Raw genomic sequence first — 21,462 nt, 5'->3', positions numbered from 1 at the left:
ATTTGCCTCGCATCTGCACTTGATGGATGGTGAAATCCTGCTTACTGCTTGGTAGAGCAAAGTGGATAACCAGATTTAATTTAAGAAGGCCCCAAAGTGAGGAGAGCTTGCCCCATGGCAAGGCCAAGCACCTGTGTAGTCCCAGAGAAACATGTCCTCAAATGTGAGAAAACATTAAAACGACCGTCTAGGCTTTGGACAGACAATAGGATTTCCCCCCTTGAGAACCAAAAGTATTTTGAAATGTTCTGTTTTCCTAAGTGATGAGAATATTAGCTCTGCTCTTTCATCTCCCTTGATTTCTGAACAGCAGGCCAAACAATAGGGTTGATAAGCACAGATGAACATTTACCACACATCAACTGATGTGAAGTAAAATTGTCACTTGGCAAGGTGGTACATATGAGTCTGTATATACAACTAGACTACCTCAGGATGAACTTTCTCTTACCTCAGTGTACCTTGAGCATCTATCTCTATTGTTAAGTGGTAAGAAGAAATCTTGCCTTTCAGGTGCAGACACACTAGTGAAATGTGTATTAAGGATGGTTGCCTCTGTGTTCTCTGAATAACCAAAATATCTGAAAATATTTTGGGTTGTCTCCATGGGCACCCTCAGCCAAGTTTGTCACGTGGCTATGTGCACACCATAGCAACTTACCATTTGGGAAACATTTGGCTGTGTTTGCTGTTCTTTAAGCAATGTTTCACTGCTGCACCTCTTTGTAGCCATACGGCACTTGCGTTCTGAGAGAATTCCCTTCTTGATAACATATGTTGTTGATATCCAAGTCAGAATGACCTTTGCTATTCCTGTATGCGTTTGCCTGTGCAGTTAATTTCATTCAGTCCACAAGAGCCCTACTCTCCCCCCGCCTTTTTTCTTCAAACAACCTTCCTTGTGTTTTTGCTAAGGTGTAGTTGCTCTAAATCCAGCTGACATCCTCAGCTTAAGTAGGCCATCAGTGATCTGCTGCAGCTACCTGCGGCCCTTGGTAACTCTCCACTCACACCCCTGTTTACTGTGCACCTGAGATCACCCCCCCCCCCTTTTTAAAAAGGGTGGTGGATTGTGGAGCTACCAGCAGGTCATGATACATAGCAAGCTGTGCGTGCTCAGTTTGGTGTGCTGCAAATTTTGATGAGTCATGCATAAAAGTATTTTTATGCTTTGGAACTGGGTATTCACCAAGGAAAACATCCTTTTAAGTCAAAAGCCCTAAAACTGGTACATAGACTGGAGGCAGACAGTAGGGTTGTTTTCTTCCCCAGAGAACTGGAGGTAAGTTGAAATGAAGACAGCTGCTTGTGGCGTGTACACTTTACCCTACTTTCGCCTCTGATAAACTGATGATGATATTGGATTTATATCCCACCCTCCACTCCGAATCTCAGAGCGGCTCACAATCTCCTTTATCTTCCTCCCCTACAACAGACACCCTGTGAGGTGGGTGGGGCTGAGAGGGCTCTCACAGCAGCTGCCCTTTCAAGGACAATTTCTGCCAGAGCTATGGCTGACCCAAGGCCATTCCAGCAGGTGCAAGTGGGGGAATCAAACCCAGTTCTTCCAGATAAGAGTCTTCACACTTAACCACTACACCAAACTGGCTTGTATGGTGTCGTACCAGTATAGGCCAGAGGTGGCTGCGGGATAGAATAAAGGTGTGTGTGCTACTGATGTGTGTATGTGGGGGGGAGGGCTACATCCATAAATGTTCTTGTTAGCTGTCTTCAGGCTTTGCCTGGCAATCCTCAAACAGTTTATTTGGGTGGAGTCCCAGTGCCTTGAACAGAGAGATGCTGCATTCAAATGGTTTTCGGTACTCAAATGACAAAATGTAGGGTGCCCTTCCCTTCTCACCGAGAGGCAGAGAAAGGTCAGGGTTCTCTGGGCAGAAGCTTCAGGAGGGAGTTTCCCATCCTTTCAGGAGCTGTATTTCAATTCTGACCTAAAAGCTATCCTGAAGCCTGAATAGGTGCAGTGCAGTTAATCAGCTTCAAATTGCTGTGAAGCTGCCCTGGGCCAGTCCCTTTCTGTCCACCTCACCAGGGGGTGGGACAGTCCTGAAAAAGGATCCCTCCAGCTCTCTCTTCCCTGCCCACTAGGGAGGGAGGAAGAGCATGCCCAGCAAGCCTTGACGGGAACATGCCTGGGCAACCTTAACCAGGCCCACGGCAAGGCCAGGGTTGGCCCCTCACTGCACAATTTAAGTCTAAGCTGGCGCCTCCTTTCTGCAGCCCCATCTTGCAGCGGTAGGAACTAGTGCCCAACTCTTTCAGCTGGGAGCCAGGCTGCTGTGAACCTTAGCTATTGGCTCCTAAGGAATTTTCCTGGTGGCCTTAATGGCAGATTCACTGCTGCTTTCTACCCCGCATTGTAAAATGTCTGGAGTGTAAAATGGGGAGTAGAGAGCCACATATGCCACCTTGGGTTCCTTGGGGTGAATGCTGGGATGAAAAAAAAATGATAGCAGAAAGAGGCAGCACACCTTTTCCTTATCCATTTAGCCAAGTTGTCCTGGGCAGCTTGGCTGTCCTACCAGTTAGTAAGTGGGGTTTTTTTCAGGCATAGATACGTGGGGGCAGTGCTCATCTCTGCCAGTGGTACCATGCCAATTAATGCTATCTGCAGCGCTGCCCCAAAGAGTTTCTGTTGTGTCCCCTGCCCCTTGGGAATAAATGACAGCCATTTACCTATATGGGCGAAAGTGTCAAAGAGAAGTGCATTCTGGGATACTGTCAGGTGAAGGCTGAAGTGGTTGTTTGCCCCAGTGGTTCACACAAGCAAGTGAATCAGGTGGTAGAATGGATAGCAGCACAGCTGCCAAGGCTTGATTCAGGTTCTGAGTGTTCTTTCATATAACAAGCTAACAGAAAGCTCTCAAAACAGGGGGAAAGCTTCTACTGCTCTTTTTCTTTTCTTATTGTTCCACTCCTGTGTTTGCAGGGACTTTTTTCACGTAGAAGTGCCTTCCAAAATCCCTACACCTGTAGTCTGAAATGGGGCAGGGCTTTTCATTGTGTTTAAAGTGCTGTCAAGTTGCAGCAAATTTAAGGAGACCCCTTATGGGGTTTTCAAGGTAGAGTAGGAATAGAGGTGTCCTGCCATTGTCTGCCTCTGTGTCATCATGACCCTTGGCAATCTCCCATGTAAGTACTGACCAGGACAGACCTGGTTTTTTCTCCAGGCCGGTTTGGCCAGGGATGCCATCTTCTGGGCATGGAACAGGAGTTACTGTGTGTGTGGGGGGCGGAAAGTAGGTGTTTCTGAATTTCCTGCATCATGCAGGCGATTGGGCTAGATGACCTTGTAGGTCCCTTCCAATTCTGTGACCCTGCTTAGCTTCTCCATAGTTGTTGTGCACATGTAGATTTGAATCTTCATGGAAGCTTCTGAGAAACTTGGCCAGGCTTCTGTGGCACAACCTTGTGATGTTGTGGCTGTTCATTGGGGCTGGAACAGATGTGGCTCAGTGGTAGAGCATCTCCTTGACATGCAGAAGATCCCAGGTTCAATTCCTGGCACCTCCAGTGAGGACCAGGAAGCGTGAAAAACCTCAGCCTGAGAACTTGGAAAACTGCTGTCAGTCTGAGTAGATGATACTGACTTTGATAGACCAAGGGTCTGTCTGATTCAGTCTAAGGCAGTTTCTTGTGTTCAGTCCTGTATGTTCTCAGTGTGATGCTAGGCTGTGGAGCTAGGATTCTGATGAACATTTGGGAACTATTATGGGGTTGCCAGGTCCAACTCAGGAAATATCTGGGGGTAGAGTCAGGAGCAAGGTTGTGACAAGCATGATTGAACTCCAAAGGGAGTTCCGGCCAGCACATTTAAATGGACCACACACCTTTTAAATGCTTTCGCTCCATATGGGAAGAATGGAGGATGGAGGCACCTTCTATTGGGACTCACAGAATTGGACCCCCTGGTCCAATCTTTTTGAAACTTGGGGGATTTTTTGAGGAAAGGCACCAGATGCTATCTGAATGTTTGGTGCGTCTACCTCAAAAAACAGCCCCCTGAGCCCCAGATACCTGTGGATCAATCCTCCATTATGCCCTATGGGAACCAGCAGACATTCAACTCCCTCCCTTCCGCTTTCTGATAACCCTGAAGTTGGGGGGAGGGCCTCCATACCAAGGGATCTCCTGCCCCCAACTGGGATTGGCAACCCTAGAACTATATAAATTTCCAGATGTTCCATATAAAAGGAGGGAGTGTTTTTAAAATACTCAGTGATTAGCTGAATTGTACTGACCTGGTTTCTTCATAACCTCTGAAAAGTCCTCCAATAAATGCAGGCCCTTCTCTGTAATGCTTAAGAATGACTCAGAGTCATGCCAATTTACAGTGGGAAGGAAAGCCCATTTTGTTTCTCCAGAATTTCAGTTGACTGTGAGAGAACAAACCACAAAGTCCAGATGTTGGCTGTGGGGTTTGACTCATTTCAGGGGGATTGCTCAAGACATATTCTGATAATGGTTTATTTTGCATTCTTCGTTGGCCCGCAGCTGCCTGACGCTTTCCCTGCCTTGCTAATGCCGACTTGAGTCAGAGCGCCAGGAGAATATTTTTGGCAAACGGAGCATTAGGCTGGCATAAAATCAAGTCAAAACTCCTGACCTTAATAAGCAATGCATTGCGGGACTTTTCTTCCAGTGATCAAAGTACTTTGGAGTATGTTTATAAAGATGATTGGGGAGGGAGATGGATCTGATTTTTCTTTTGTCTTGGACGGTGTATTGATGCTTGGCTCATGAGAAGTTTTCACAGATGGTGGTCTTCTGCCGGCTGCCACAGCCTGTTTGTGCATCTAACTGCAATCGTAAGTGCATATGCTGGTGGAAAGCGCAGTCAAGTCATAGCTGACTTATGGTAACCCTGTAGGGTTTTCAAGGCAGATATAGATTTCCATTGCCTGCCTCTGTTTAGCAGCTCTGGACGTCCTTGGTGGCCTCCCATCCAGGGCTTCTTTTTTCTTTGCAGAAAAAGCCCAGCAGGAATTCATTTGCATATTAGGCCACACCCTTTTGGCATCACCATTGTTTCACACAGAGCTTTTTTGTAGAAAAGGCCCAGCAGGAATTTGCATATCAGGCCACACCTCCTGACATCACCATTGTTTTGCACAGCCCAGCAGGGACTCATTTGCGTATTAAGCCACACCCCTAACACTAATCCAGCCAGAACTGTGTTCCCGTGCATTGCTGCTCAAAAAATCCTCTGCTCCCATCAAATACTAACCAGGGCTGATTCTGCTTAGCTTCCAAGATCTGATGAAATCAGGCTAGCCTGGGTAGGCTTGCCATTCCCCAGTTGGGTTACAGACCAAGAGACAAGGTGTTCTGTGAAATTGACAAGAGATACTTAAAGAGCCTTACAAGCTTCTAATTCATTACTTTAGAGCAAGTTTACTTTGGAAACTAATCTACACTTTCAAGAAGACATTCAGTATAATTAATAAACCTCATATAAAGAAATGCATAAGAAATTTGTAAAGTAATATGAAAATAGAAAAGTCCGTCATACAAAAGTCCACTAGGACGCACTACTCCAATGTAGTGATGTTGCGATATTGACACGCAGACCTCTCCGAAGAAAATAAATGTTGAAAAAAGCTTTGAAAAGATTCTTATCTCATTTGATGAAAGGATTCAGATGTTAGAGAAGTATTATCGATTACACGACTCCTAGGTAAACTTCGTGTTTCGATTCAGGACTTCTTCTGATCAATATACTTCCTTGTTCTGGAACTAAAAAATATTTCGTGCAAAGATGATATATTGCTGGACAAAAACATAAGTAATTACAGAAATTTATAAACAACATTTTGCTCACCCAATGCTCAAAATAATTTACACACAGCAGTTTCATTTCTTACAGCGGCATTAGCGGTTATCAGAAAGGAAGACGCTCCAACTCGGCTTTATATGCAATCAGGTGATGTTTAACACATTTCTTAAAGGCAGAGTCATAAGCCTTTACAAATGAATATATTACATATGTGCAAATCATAAGAAGGGAGTAAAGTCCAAAGGTGCATTTAAGCCAGAAGGTGCAACTGTATTAAATTTCTGAATAAAATATGTTTCCTTTTGCAGTAACAGTTTATGTAAGTCTTTCACATCATGCATTATTCTGCTGCACCTTGTATATAATGCCACCTCTAAGTTGTTTAGGATCGTGACCACACTCAACCATATGGCTAACCATCAGAGCCTCCATGACTTTCATTTTAACACGAGACAGGTGTTCCAAAAAGCGGACCTTAAAGGGTCTAATTGTAGAGCCTATATAGTAAAGCATATAGCTACAATGCAAATAATAAATAATTCTAGAAGAATCACAATTAGAATAATGTCTTGTATACCATGTGAAATTATTTATACACACCTTATTCGACTGTATAGTGTGTTGACAAATAGTACATTCTTTACGCATTTAAAATGTCCAGAGGGTAAGTTCTTGGAGATGGAGTCTCTCTTAAAAGTCAAGTCCGAGTGCACAAACATATCTTGTAAGTTTCGTCTCCACTTCCAACCCACTACGGGAAAATCCAAGCCTCCTAAAGCCGTCTGCGCTACGTGCCAATGCTTATGCAGGACTTGAATTACCTGCCTGCCTTTTGGAGAATAAATCACAGAAACAATCATATTGTCCTGTTCTTTACTCTTACATTTTAAAAGATCTTTCCTGGAGACACAGTCAGCCCTGCTTTAAGCCTGTTGTATTACCTCAGACAGATAGTCACGACTTCTAAATACATTTGTCAGTTTCATGCTGCTAGTCTGATAGCCATGCACAGAGGTTGAGTTTCTTTTTAAACACAGAAACTGGCTATAGGGTAAGTTTTGCTTTATGTGCTGTGGGTGAAAAGAATCAAAATGTAGTAAAGCATTACTATCTGTTGGTTTTTGAAAGACCTTAACTCCCAAAGTGGTGGAACTGCGGAAAAAGACAGTGGTATCAAGAAAATTTATTTGTGAACCAGTGCTGGAAAAGCTAAATTTAATGGTCCGGTGAAGGGTGTTACACCAATTGACAAAAGGTTCAACTATTGAGGAATCACTCACCAGGTAAAGATATCATCTATGAACCTATAATAAGCCACAATGTGATGAAAAAAAGGATTAACATCCACATGATAAAAATTCTCAATCTCGAATTGCTCCATGAAGAAATTGGCAGTAGAGGGCACTACATGGCTGCTCATCGATACCCCACAGACCTGTACAAAAAAGTCAGCCTGAAATCTAAAATAGTTATGTTCTAGAATAACATCCAAAACATCCATTAAGAAATGAGTCGGTGGCCATTTCTCTGTTCTACAATCCAGATATTTTTCTATGACAAGCCTCGCTTACTCCTGTGGAATGTTAGTATATAACGCACCAACATCCATAGTTAAGAAAATCAAAGAACTGCCTGAGACGGTAAGAGACTCAACGATCTGAATGAAGTGTGCCGTGTCCTTAACATAGGATTTAATTTTAGGAACAAAAGGTCGCAGGAACTGATCCAAATATCTAGATAGTGGTTCCAATAAAGACCCTGAGCCCGAGAGAATAGGCCTGCCAGGTGGATCAGAGGGAGACTTATGAATATTCAGAAGGGCATATAAAACAGGGCATCTTGGAAATTTGTTCATTAAGAAATTAGCAACCTGCATGGTAATATATCCCTGTGTCACGTTCTCAGGGTGCAGACAGGCAGGAGTCTACAGGAGGAGTTTAATTTTGGTGTCAGACAGCTGTTAAAAGCAGGACCAGTAAAATGATGCCAAGTTCATAGAACCATCACTTCCAGTGCTGTTGAGATATACAGCAGTAATCTCCAATAATCTCTTTCTGCCCCACACCTCTAACTCTCACTCACTCACACAGAAATCTCATAGAAAGGCCAGCTGGCTACAACTGGGGGTGCCAGTTTTTCATTGACAGAGCTCCTATGTCTGCAACAACAGTATGATGAACAGAAAAATTTCATCCAGTAAAAATGGAAGGAAAGGAAAAGAAAGGAAAAGTAAGCCATGAAAAGAAAGAACATGAGAAGCCATGTTGGATCAGACCAGTGGACCATCCAGTCCAAAATTCTCTCACACAATGCCCCAAAAGCACCAGAATGTCCACCAGTGGGGCCAAGGCACTAGAAGCCCTCCCACTGTTGCTTCCCCTCACTCCCAGCACCAAGAATACAGACAGAGCATCCCTTGCGTACGGAAAAAGAAAGAAGGGGAGACAAAGGGGATCTAAAGTGGCAGTGGATGCCAGCTTGTCTCTCAAACACTGGGAGAGGGGGAGAAGAAAGGAGAGGCAGCCCAGCTCCTCTCTGCACAACACAGAGATGGGGGAAGGAAGGAAAGCCAAACAGAGCTCAGGCTTTGCAGCCTGTGTCAGTCTTCAAGGCTGACTTTTATTTGCACAACGGAGAGATGGTGGAAGGAAGGAAGTAGAACAGAGGTCACGTTTTGCTGGGAGCATGGCTAGCTTTGGCTTTTCTTGTGACCTGGTAGTGAGGCTTCCATGGCCCGGTACCAGGTCCCGACCCTGCAAATTGGAAACAGTGGTGTAGACGAACAGCCAGCGCCCATCTGGCAAGCCAAGTGTAACCGGTATGAGGAACGGGCCCTGGCCGATAATGTAGAGTTCAGGGGACCTGGCTAGGTGCCCCAAGTCGGGGGGGTCCATTCAGACTTGAGGCTGGTCTTTTACTGGCGGTTGTGGCATGGTACTGGGCTGGGTGTGCTTGGCGGGGCAGCCGGAGGAGATATGCCCTGCCCCTCCACAGTACAGGCAGAGATTCTGTGAGCGGCACTGTGCTTTTTCCTCTGGGGTGAGCCGTGGCCATGCAGCCCCGAGTTGCATGGGCTTGGGGTTGTCAGTCTCGGGACTGGTGTGCATCGGGGTTGTCACCATCGCTAGGCGATGGGGCAGCTGAGAGGGATGGGTGCTGCTTCGCGCTTGGTGGTAGCTTTCCAGATAGCCATTGATGCGGAGACACAGTGTGATTAGGCCTTGCAGCGTGGCCGGTCAATCTACTCATGCCAACTCATCAAGGACTTCGTCAGCCAGCCCCTTCATATACTGGTCCATGAAAGCAGCCTCATTCCAGGCCAGGTCTTGGGCCAGAAACTTGAACTCAGTGGAGTACTGGAAAATAGAGTCTCTACCCTGCTTCAGGGTCCAGATCTTCCGATTGGCAGTGGCTTCTTGCTGGGGGTTAGCAAAAGCTACCGCCATATGATCCAGAAAGCCCTGGTAGTCAGTCAGCAGGGGCGATGGGGCTAGAAGCAAGGGGCTAGCCCATTTAGCTGCCTGCCACTTTAAGAGGCTGACAATGAAGCATACCTTGGTCTTGTCATTGGGGAAGTCTCTGGCACGTAGTTTAATATACAGTTTGCACTGTGCCAGGAATGCAGGAAACTCCTCCACCTTCCCAGCGAACTTCTCTGGGGGAAGCACCGGGCCCTTGGGTGGGGCAGCGACAGTGGCTTGCTGCTGCTGTTGCAGGTGAGCCACCATTTGAGTGAGGTGCTGTACCTGAGTGAGCAAGGCTGCTAGCTGCCCAGAGCCTCTGATTGCCTCCTCATCCATCTTGTGGAGTGAGTGTGTGGGTGGAAACAATTAGTCATGTTCTCAGGGTGCAGGCAGGCAGGAGTCCAAAGCCAGTCCATGGTCAAAGTCCAGGAAGTCAAGCAGGAGCCAAGTCACCAATGCAGAATCACAAACCGGAATCAGAAGTCAATGTCCAAAAGCCAGAAGGTCAGGGTGCCAAGGAAATCAAGCAGGTCAGGATCAGGAATCAGGCAGGAGCATGGATGCAAGCCAAAGAATAGACTTGTTGCTTCCACAAGGTTACCAGGTTCTGGGTGGGAGCTATATGGGAGTTTCAATCAGCCTGCTCCCTAGGTGGCAGTGACTCTGCTAGAACTCAGGGCCGAGAGATCTGAAGCATCGGCATGCCTCATGTCTTCGCTCTGAAAGTTCTTTCCGGAGCCTGCTTCAAACTCTTGAGATGGGAGGAGGAGAGGTTGGAGGAGATTGATTGTCAACAGCTGACACTGGTGCCTGGAGAGTGATTGATTGGCCAGCTGCTGTTTGTTCAGCTGAGGAACTGGCTGGCAACTCTTCCAGGTCTGTTAACCCTTCCAGCTCCTCCTCATCAGAACTCATGACATCCTGCATCTCCGCTTCTGTCACCATTATTTAAATAATATTCAAAATATGTTGAGTCAGGTCTAAAGGAATCTTTTTATAATGCTCTTCAATGCTTAGCAAGTTAAAGACCATTTCAATATATTTAGATGAATCCATAATTACAATGGAGCCACTATCAGGAGGCTAAATTACTATTTCATTATTTGACATCAGGCTTTTTAAGGCACCGTTTTGTGCTCGAGTTAAATTATGTCTGTGAGTAGACCCAGTCCTCTCCAACTTCTCAATATTTCATAGTACCAGGTTTTCATAACTCAATAAGAGGGGTTCAAAAACATTTGGCATGAAGGAGGATTTACTTTTAAATATATCCACATGTTTTTCAAAATCCTTACCAAACATGAATCTTAATTTCACGTTCCTAAAAAACTGAAATAAATCAACCCTGGTATCAAAAGAATTATACTGAGTTACCGGGACAAAGCCTAAACCGAGATTGAGAACTTCAATTGATGATAAAACCTTACTAGATAAATTTACTACTATATTTTTCCTCTGCTCTTTTTGCTGCCTTGTTGATTGTCTGTATTCATGGGACGTTTCTTGGCACCTCTGTCTAAAAAAGGAAGTCCCTTGTTATTACCAGAGGGACCCTCATCTCCAAAATGATAATTTGTTTCATCTGTCTCACCCTCTGAGTTGCTTACTGTCAGGTCTGCCCAGGGGACACGTTTCTTATTTTGGAACCGTGTCAATATCGCAGCATCGCTACGTTGGAATAGCACGTCCTAGTAGACTTTTGTATGATGGACTTTTCTATTTTCATATTACTTTATAAATTTCTTATGTCTTCCTTTATATGAGGTTTATTAATTATACTGAATGTCTTCTTGAAAGTGTGGATTGGTTTCCAAAGTAAACTTGCTCTGTAGTAATGAATTAGAAGCGTGTAAGGCTCTTTAAGTATTTCTTGTCAATTTCACAGAATACATTGTCTCTTGGTCTGTTATCCTCCAGTGTTCTTCCCTGTTTGGTTTGCATTCCCCAGTTGGGTGCAGGGGATCCCCTGGTTTTCTGGGCTCCTGCTCACTTCTGGCCAGCTGGCTGGTGGAAGGAAATCCCCCCCTCAATAGCAACATCACAAAATGTGCCTATGTCACCCAGAAGCGATAAAGGCACTCTGGTTTTGGGACAAAACACTATGGTTTGAGGGTGATTTTACCATAGAGTTTTGCCCGAAGACCACAGTGCAGCACCCAACATGCCTATGTCACTTCCAGGTGATGCAGAGACAATGTGTGATGTCACTTCCAGTGATGGTACATCAGAGGCAGTGCTTCCGGTTCCTGGAATGTCCCCACCCTCATTGGAATCTCAGATGTACCTGGCAACCCTAAGTCTGGGGCATCCAGTAAATCCATTGAATTCAGTAGAGCTTACTTCTAGGAATGTGTTTTTAGGATTGCACTGGAAATTAATGAAACTGTGAGTGGCTGCACAAGATATAAGACTACTGGGGAGAGGGGCAGTCATAGTAGGCAGAAAGGTGGTATATTATTTGCCCTTCTGTCAACTACACTGGAATGAAATCTTCTGTGGTGTTTTCTGCTGTAGATGTAAATGGTATAATTTCTTGAGGATTGCTGATATGTCTGGTTCTGTAGATGCAGAGATTTTCCCTTGTTGTGGATATGTCCCATTTGATCAAAGGAAATCCTTCTGAATGGTAGTTGCATAAAGTGGAGTTAAGGGTTTGTAATTTTTGGTATGAAATGAAGGGTGGAATTGGGCTGCTTCCTATTTCCCATAACTGTATAGCAGTTTTACTGCTAGGGCACAATAAAAATTTATTTTACTTCGTTTATACTCCATGTTTCTCCCCAACGGGTACTCAAGCTGGCTGTGGGCCTCTCCTCTATTTTACTTTCTCTCCTCTATTTTACCTTCTCACAACCCTATGAGGTAGGTTAGGTTGAGACTCTGTGACCAAGGTTACCCAGCAGGCTTATATGGCAGAATGAGGATTCAAACCCAGTTCTCCCTGATCCTATTCACTTTAAGTCTGCATCACAAAGAAAAATGAAGTATAAATGAAGCAAATAATAAGTGCTGAATTGCCTTAATGTCTGTATCTAAATTACAAACTGTTGTTTTTAAGAAAGAAATCACTGCAGAGGTGGTATGGGAGAGAGCTCCCAGTGCCTGTGGAGTTAACTTGCTTTTCTAAGGGCCTTTCATTGTAAGAATTAGTATCTGTTCATTAGTGTCAAGCATCATCCACATTACACTTTGCAGCATAACACGAAAAAAAAGAAAAAAAGAACAGTCCTTTCCTCCAAGGAGCTTGCAGTGAAGAAGACAAAAAAAAAAAGGAAAGGAAAGGAGGGGGGCAAGGATAACAAGGGAAAGGATCAGATGTGAGAAAAAATGCAGTTGGGTGTATATGCAGTTCCATGCTTTAGCATCTTCTCAGAGAGGTCTTTGCATCCTGATGCTAGCTGCTCCTTAGAGCTGTCAGTTTTCAGATCGCTTGTCCTCAAAAAGCTGTTCGTCATTGGTTTGTCTGTTGAGTAAAAGTGCGTGCGTGTGTGTGTGTGTGAGAGAGAGAGAGAGACCCATGTAATTCCAGCCCAAGTTGCAAAGATGTCTGGGACAAGTTCTGGGGTCTACTTCCCATTATGGAGGGCTCTTCCGTTGAGCAGGTGTGTTCTCTGACCCATTGTCTCTGAGAGTATGTAGAATACATCCATCGTTTCCCAGCAGTTGCACATTGCAAAGGAAGAGTTAGAAATAATGAGCAAGATATCCAGTTGCCATTTCCCACTGTTTCTAGTCTTCTATCCAAAGAACACTGATAAATTTGAGGATCCCTTGTGGTGGTCTTAGGGGTGTTTCTCCCCTAACGTTAAAACCCCACTATTTTAAAGAGCTGTTGTTGTTTCTTTTTGTGCATTATTTTGATGATGCTGGGACATTTTATTCCCTTTGATTGCGCCTTTTCATTGTGACCAGTAAAGCAAAACATGACTCGTGATGCTGAGATGTTCTGCTGCTACTGAAACCAATGCCGGAGGTGATGTGAAAAAGAGACTTGTGCAAGGAGTCCTTGTATACCATTTTATTTAATTTGCTTTTATTTTATGCAATACTGGGGGGTTTTTTGGGCCATCAAAACAGGAGATCCTTTGCTCAGATGATTAGTTCCATTCATGAGTTTGCTTTCTCTGCCGCAAGAAAAACTGCTGGAGGGAGTGAGAGTCTGGAGCTTATTCCTGGGAAGAAAACTTCAGAGGAAAATTTTACTTTCTTGGTTTGTTGAATTTGTGTTTTCTTCCATCCTCCAGAGTGCTCAAAGTGAGCTTTTCTCAGTTCCAGGCCCAGCACTGTGATCGCTGTTGTGCAGTGGTACTCAGTGGCTCGAAAACCATGTATAGCTCTTCTGAGCACTACTCCCAATATGGCAGTGGCCCCAGGTTTCAGGAAAGTGGACAAGGCCCAGTGGGGCTCGTAGTTAACAGGTGTTCCCACCTTGAAACAGCCACTGCTGGAGGCATGAGTAATCTGCAAGTCTCTCTGGGGTGCAGGTCTCCACATGTCAGGGCTGGAGGTAAATGTGGCTCTTCTGGGGTGATGGTAATTGCGAATGTGATTGTCTGTAAACCACAGAATGAGTATCACTGTTATAGTGGCTTTCTGTTGTGCATTAGCTGAACTGGCACTCTCATTTGATTGCCCATCTGTGGCCAGTGGGTAATTGGTTTAGATCATGTTCACATAAAGGAGTTCAATTTCCCGGTCCAGGCTTTTGATCTCATTTATTTAGGTGCCTTGCCACCTTCATTTGGATTTTTTTCTTTAATGTACGTAGCCTGAAGATTATTGTAGCCAGAGTACTTTTTGCTCCTTTATACTTTGGACTCTTTTATGAAGAATCACATTCAAACCCCATGATGTCCTTTCAAGCTATAGCAAATTAGTTATCATCAGGTAACAAACGAGATCTTGGGAGGAAGCTGCTTATGACTCCTCAGATGTCCTGAGAACAGACACGTTCTGGGAGGTCTGTGCCTGGAACTTAATTCCTAGGTATGTGGGGATATGACTGAGATCAGGACTGTACCAAATGGAAAAAGGGGCCAGCCTTCATCTTCTCCCCATCTGAAAAAGACCCAGGAAGGTGTTATTTCCCCTCCCCCATTCCCCAGCAGGGCAAATAGGGCTGTTCCATATGGGGAAATGGCATAGGAGTCACAGTCCCATTCCAGATCTTCCTCCTGTGAACCTGGGAATTAAGTTCTGCACCAGCAACTTCCAGAGCACAGCTGAGCAACATGACCAGGATAGACATGTGGACATTGTGTGTGAATTGGTCTTGAGTCAGCATAGTCTTCCAAGGCTTTGAGATCTTTCTTCAGAGCCACTAGCTTAACATCCTTTTTTAAATTCTGGAAGCTGATGCTAAGATCTTATGCACACAAAGTGTGCTGTGGCTTTTCTCCTCTAATAGCACCCCCTTCTTTTCCCTAAGCTGCACATGTCTTGGACTTGGACTTGGGATTTCTGGCACCTTAAGCGCAAATCACATCGCTGTCCTTGCAAGCCAGGGTTGAAAGCACCAAGGCAATAAATTAAGGCACTGATGGAGTGCTTGGGGTTTTAGAGGATGCTGCAGTTACCCTTTGGCCGCAATTTATTTTTTAATGGAAAAAAATCTTCAAAGTGTGTGTGCGTGCATACACGTACTGATGTGTGTATTTGAGCAATAAAGCAGATATACATATGCATGAGTCTTCCAGAGAACAGCTTAGGTGAACTCCAGTTCCTAGCAATATAACAATAAGCTTTTATCATTGTTGTAATTGTTTGAAAGGCATCTGCAGATGTTATTTCAGTAATCCTCCGAAAGGCAGGCAGGCAGGCATGTGGGGCTGGTTGGGCACATTAAGCTGGCCTGTACTGAATCCAACTGTTGGTCCATCAAGATCCATATTGTCTACAGTCTGGTAGTGGCTCTCCAAGGTCTCTGGTTGGGGTCTTTCACATCCCCTCCTACCTGATCCTATAACTGGAGATGCTGGGGATTGAACCATGGACCTTCTGCATGCAAAGCAGATGATCTCCCACTGAACCAAAGGGCCTCTAGTGAGAGTTGCACCAGTGAGGATTTTCCTGCCTTTCAGCTCATTCCAGGACTCTTTTCACCAGATACACCATTGCGCATGTGTACCCTTACAGGTTGCATCCGTCTGGCTAGATCTGTTGCCATGGCAGCATGTGTATACACCACCGCTTTAGAACCCGAAGGGTGAAGTGGTGCCACTGCTGTTACCATGGCCATCAGCTGCCTCCCCTTCCCACCATGTATGCTATGAGGTGACCTTCAGGGCCAAGCAGCCCAAGTGCCCTCATTCCTTCTCTTTTCTTCTCAGCATGGTGGCAGGGTCTGGGCTGCTTATCTGGGAGGGGTGGGGAAAGGATGACCATGGCAACTGAGGACAGACTTTGTGAAGGGGGGGAGCCACATTTTACATTCTCATCTCTTAATTGAGGAAAAATGCATGGTCCATAGGAGCAACAGGTCCAGGACTCATCAACCGGATAGGACACTTGTGATAAACTTGTGAAATTGCGCCTGGTTAGCTTCATAGTGACCAGTACTGCTTAGCGCACTTTTATCTTACCCTTGCTTCAAAAAAAAGTCCAAGTGACACATGTGGTTCTCTTTTCCCTATTCTAGCTGTCATAGTGGAGTATGAAAATGGGCCTTCCGGATCGTCTCTTTTTTTGGGGGGGGGGGGTGTATTTTGTGTGTGCGCACCTGGAAGTCATGGTGACCTCTGGTGATTGACCCCTGCTGGGGGCCTGGAGGATATTCAGAGAGGTGGATGAATAAAGCCTGCCCCTGCCTTCTGGCTCTGGTATTCCAAGGAGCTCTCCCATCCGATACTTGCCAAAGTCAGCCATGCTTAGCTTCCAAGATCTGATGATACTGGGCTTGCCTGGGCTATCCAGATCAGAGCAGCCTTCCAGATCTTGATGCTTCCCCCACAACCACTCTGAAATCACCATACCAGTTCCTGGAAACAGCTCACTCTTTGCCATGGATGCAACTGCAGAGATGCATGTCTGCTTCAGGGAATGAATTTGCAGGAGCATGTTAATGTTTTAATGAGGGATTTTCAGTGTTAATCTGTGCAGAAGATGGCAAGAGGAAGAAAGTGGAAAGGAATGGCCGGGTGAGGTAGTTGACAGATAGCCCTGCTGAAATCCTTTTTCCTGTTCGATAGCACGTTGTCCCATAATGCTTCCAGTGTTTGCATTCCTTATGAAGACAAATAAGAGGGAAGGTTGAAGTCTAAAGTTGTATATGAGCCAGGAAATCCCTTGTTCAGAGCTGAGCTCTACCATGATGTGGCCTTGACTCTGAGCCTTTCCCACAGAAGGAGCCCTGCTGGATCAGACCAGTGGTCCACCTAGTCCAGCATCCTGTCTCACACAGTGGCCAACCAATTCTTCTGGAGGACCAACAATAGGGCATAGAAGCTGAGACTTTCCCTTCATGTTGCCTCCTGGGACTGGTATTTGAAGATTTTTGCTGCTGCTTGTGGAGGTTCCTTTTAGTCACTGTGGCCAACATACGTACAAGGGTAAATAGTACAGGGATAGCACAGTCAAAGTTTGTAGATACTTTATATTTGCATTGGCTGAACAATGTTGAGCAGATAATCATTTGTATCAGCTTTCAAAGCTCACAGTACTGAGGTGACCATAGCAGCTCAATCCCAAACACTTACAATTAAGAAAAAAGATCAGGTAGGTGACATCCTGACCTGGATAGCCCAGGCTAGCCCGATCCCGGAAGCTAAGCAGGGGCAGCTCTGGCTACTATTTAGATGGGAGACCTCTAAGGAATACCAGGCTTGTAACACAGAGACAGGCAATGGTGAACCACTTCTGAACATCTCTTGCCTTGAAAACCCCATGCGGGGTTGCTATAAGTGAGCTACGACTTGACAGCACTTTCCGAAACTGCCAGTAGGTGATATATCTGTACCTAAAGCCCTGGAGAGTTGATGCTGGTCAGAAGAAACCATGGTACTTGAAGATCACCTTGATCAACTAACAATCTGATTCTATATAAAGGAGCTTTGTGAATCTAGTTATAACCCAGCAGGGATTTAACTGTATTCTGTTCAAGGCATCAGCTAAAAGGAAGCGAAGAACTGTTAGTAAGCAAAGCTGCTTGTCCTCTTTAAGTCAATGGTGGGAATTGAGTCCTTGTCTTGTTTATTTTGCATTTGTTCTGTTTAAAATCTGAATTTGGGTCATTCTTGTTTAGCGGCAGGCTTATCTGGCCAGCAGGTTTGGGGAGGATGTTTAATATAGATAAATTGCCTGGGGGTGGGAATGCAGAAAGGATGTGGAGTCAAAGATGTGGAATCTTTCAAAGTCAAAGTAAACCCACTGGAAGACAGTGCTGTGTTCAGGCTGCCATCATGACTGGATTATAGAAAGAGGGAATTCCTTGCTAGTAAGAGATTAGCAGAGTCTTTCAAAAATCATTATGGGTGTGTTGTAGCCCAGGACTGAATGGCTTTGCTAGTGAGCACTGTAAACAGATAAGAGAAGGGAATGGGTTTTGAGGTATGCTAAAGGGCATGCCACGTGGTACAGCAGTGGCTGTGTAATAAACCTTACACTAGCTGTTTTGTTTTAAAAGTGTCACTTTGGTACTTGGGGCAATTTGGAAAGGCAGCGGGTTGTGGGTAGTTAACACTTTTGTGGCTGTCATTTTGTTGTTAACACACAAACACCCTGTTTCCCACCCACATGGTTCCATCTGTGTTTTTCAAAAACACAACTGAAACCCTGAACAAGGAGTTTTCAGAAGCGTTCTGACTGCTGACAGTAAGCACATAAAGTTAGTTGCTCAACATCAGGGATTGGTCAAGATACAGCTCTGACTGAGGTTCAGGCACCAGTGAGGCAGCACTCAGGGCTTAAAGTCTGAAGGAGAATCCAAGAACAAGGTTTCCATGACACAGGCCAAAACTGAAGAAATCTATTCAGAATATAGGCAGCAAGGTCAGTAGCTCAGGCAAGTTGCTCCCATGCATCTACTCCCGTCTCAGTTGCTTTTAAGCCCCCTGTGACGGTAATGAACAGGTTAACAAGAAAACTAAGGACGCATGGAACCTGCGTCAGGTGATCTGAGGGTGGGGGCCAGAATGCTCGGAACTCTCAGAGGTGATTGACAGCTAACGGCTGAGGGCAGTTAGTGTCAGACGAAGTATGAGGGAGACTGCTGAAGAGAACAGTTGGTCTGAGAAGGAGCTGAGACAGGAGCTGAGGAGAGTCTTCGAGAAAAGCAAAGCTCACTGTTCACTCTATTTAGACAGCCACGGGGCTGTGTGTGACTAGAGAAGAGTCACAGTAAAAGACCTGAGAGGTCACAGACACAGAGACACTTCTCTTAAGAGCTAAAGAAGTGGTTGAGGGAACAGATGTGGGTCTAGAAGTCTGAAGGGCTGGGAGAAGAGACACCAGTCGACTTAAGGGACTTGGCACATTATACCCAAGAAGCCAACCCAGAATAGTGTTGGAGAGTGAAAGCTGTATGATCTGTGAAACCTGAGAGACCTAAGTGAACTTGATATTATAAAACCTGAACTACGAAGAAACTGTTAACTGCTTGAGATACAATATAGCCCATGTATATATATATTTCCCATTCCCCAGCTGAAGACGGTGTGTGTATGTTAATAAATTTCTGTGGTTTACTCTAAAGTTCTCTGGTGCCAGTATATTGGGAAAGCTATCAAAGCTGCTGTGGTCCCCTACCTACAAACTGAGTTTATATCCATCTGAAAGCAAAACAAAAACCCCGAAGAGACTAGTAGTGAGAAATCCATATTACACCCACCCCTTGAGTTCCATAGTCGTGAGGTAAAAATTCAAAAGGAAGAACTGAGGCGGAAGAGGGGCTGGGGTAGCCATAAGCCGCATATAGAAGTGATCCAGTGAGACCGCGAGGCGTGCTGTTATACCCCCACACTGCTAACCACCTGTATTGTATCATGCATCTACAGGTTTCCTCAGTCCTGCTCCTGCAAGCACTCAGTCTCATTGTTGAAACTGAGCCGGTGCTGTGCTGCTAGTCAGGCACTGCACCTTTTGACTTGAAGGTCTCTCCTCATCTCATTCTGACAGCACTCCTGAGTCTCTGGAGATGAGAGGGGTGAACTGACTGGCAACTGGCTCTCTGTTGCCAGCCCAGGGTTGGGAAACTGAGGGGCCAGTGTACCGGTTCCTGGCTGAGAATCTATATCTGATAGGGGTTGCCAGGTCTGTGTTGAAAAACACCTGGAGACTTTGGGGGTGGATCTGGGAGAAGGTGGGGTTTGTGGATGGGAGGGGCCTCAGCATGGTGTCCTAGAGTCCACCCCTCAAAGCAGCCATTTTTTTTACAGAGGAGTTGATCTCTGCCAGCCAGAGATCAGTTGCAAAGGCAGGAGGCCCCCAGGCCCCACCTGGAGGCTGGCAACCCTATCTGCCCCTTTAGAGACTGCCTCCTCCATGGGCAGTGGGCTTGGATCAGGTATGCTGACCCCCCCTTCCTCAGAGGAGTCCTCTGTGTCCTTTTGCTCTGCTGAGTATGGCTGACCCACGAAATAGCGGCATGGTGATAGAACAATGGTAGGTGAAGAAAGACTGAAGACACTCCCCTTCCCATCCCATAGTATCTATCAGCATTTCCTCCTGATAGTCCTCTTTTTAAAAAATATGGCCATTGCAGCCTTGCTGCACTCGTCCGCCTGTAGTATGCAGCGGGTCTCCCCAGCCAGGACAGTTCTGGTTTCTGAGATCTCACAAGACTGGGCTAGACTGCGCTATCCAAGTCAGGGCCACAGTCACATAACTGATGGCAATTGTGATGTTTCAGAATCACAGCTCTGTGCTCCTAAAGCAGTGAACAGTAGCAGCTTTTGTGAAACTGCTTTATTGTTAGACTTTCCCCTTTTCAAAATGAGCTGCCTCTTTATGAGAAGCTCTCGTCTGTTCCCTCCTGAAACGCAAGGAGTCAGTGATGTTGTTTGCGGGTTTTGTTACTAAGAGCTCAGCTCATCTTTGGCTATCGATGGAGCTGATTATGAGACTGAATTAAAAACATGTTCTCTGGAAATGTTTTGTTCCTGCTCGTGGAAGGCACATCGGAGGGAGGAGGGACGGACAGTGGTGAAAGAACAAAACCGCTTTTAAGGGCTTCCATAATGAGCAATTGGTCATTATAAAGCACAGGAGAAAAGCCTCAGTGGTATAGAGTCTATTCTGCTGGCAGATGGAATATTCTGAAATAAAAATGATGCTGAGCCAGTCCATTATGTTGAAGATGCTCACTGTGGCCCTTTCAGAAGGCTCTGCCAAAGCACAGTTTAGAGCATTTTCGTTTTCAAGCATCTCATCTCCCAGTTCAGAAAACAATTGCTGTCATGAATGTAAACTGTCTTCCAAATGCAGCTGGTAGATGGTATGATTGCTCCCACATTTAGAAAACAAAAAACCCTACTTAATTGCAGGTAGGAAAGTGTCTAGCTGTTTTGTGGTGTAAAAACCAGGAAGTATAAGCTTTCAAGAGGCAAAGCTATCTGGAAAGCAAATATCCTGGAGATCTTCCTGATATTTAAGGTGCGACTGGAATGGAATCTTGCACTACTTCTGCAGGCCAACATGACCACTCAACTAGATCCAAAGCCAGAGCGGGAACAGGCTTGCTGGCGCCCTAGGCTGGGAGGCTGGGGGCTGCCCCCTCCCTCCTGATTTAAATTGTGTGGAGAGTACCCAGGAGCAAACAGTGCCCTTTCTGTGCCCAGGAAAGTCCCCGCCAAGGGTTTTGTGATGAGCCCAAGGTCACTCAGTGAGCTTTTGTGGTAGAACTGAGGATTCAAACCCAGTTCTCCCAGTTTCCTAGTCCCACATGGTATCCTGTGTGGCACATTAAGGTCCCTACTGGGGGGAGAAAAGCAGGGGAATTGAATTACTGAAATGAACAAAAACAGGGACACCCTCAGAGGTATGCAAGAGAATTGTAGGTGAGAGTGTTTTCTAGGCTCCATGGACACTTCCCTCAGTCCCTCTTCTTAATTCCCTAGCTGCTGTGGATGGGAACTCTCTCTTATGCCTGCTTAATGAAATGGAGCCTTGGGAGGCTTCCTGCAGCCTGTATCTCATCCAGCATGAGCCAGGCACTTTGCAAATGGAGTGGCTGCCCCTAGCCCTGGAAGACCTGGAACCCAAGCCCCTCTC

General features: G+C 45.5%; 1 protein-coding gene and 1 non-coding gene across 4 annotated transcripts in view; both read left to right on the top strand.

Moving 5' to 3' along the window:
* The window catches only part of MFHAS1 (multifunctional ROCO family signaling regulator 1), a 68,817-nt gene that overhangs the window by 3,497 nt on the left and 43,858 nt on the right, over window positions 1-21,462 (top strand). The window lies entirely within an intron of this gene.
* Window positions 3,457-3,531, top strand: TRNAV-GAC (transfer RNA valine (anticodon GAC)). The gene has a single exon. It is a non-coding gene; the product is annotated as a tRNA-Val (tRNA).

This window comes from Heteronotia binoei, chromosome 4, assembly GCF_032191835.1.
Source record: "Heteronotia binoei isolate CCM8104 ecotype False Entrance Well chromosome 4, APGP_CSIRO_Hbin_v1, whole genome shotgun sequence".
Taxonomy (NCBI): domain Eukaryota; kingdom Metazoa; phylum Chordata; class Lepidosauria; order Squamata; family Gekkonidae; genus Heteronotia; species Heteronotia binoei.
The sequence above is the reverse complement of the archived record's forward strand: the minus strand, read 5'-3'. Positions and strand labels throughout refer to the sequence as shown.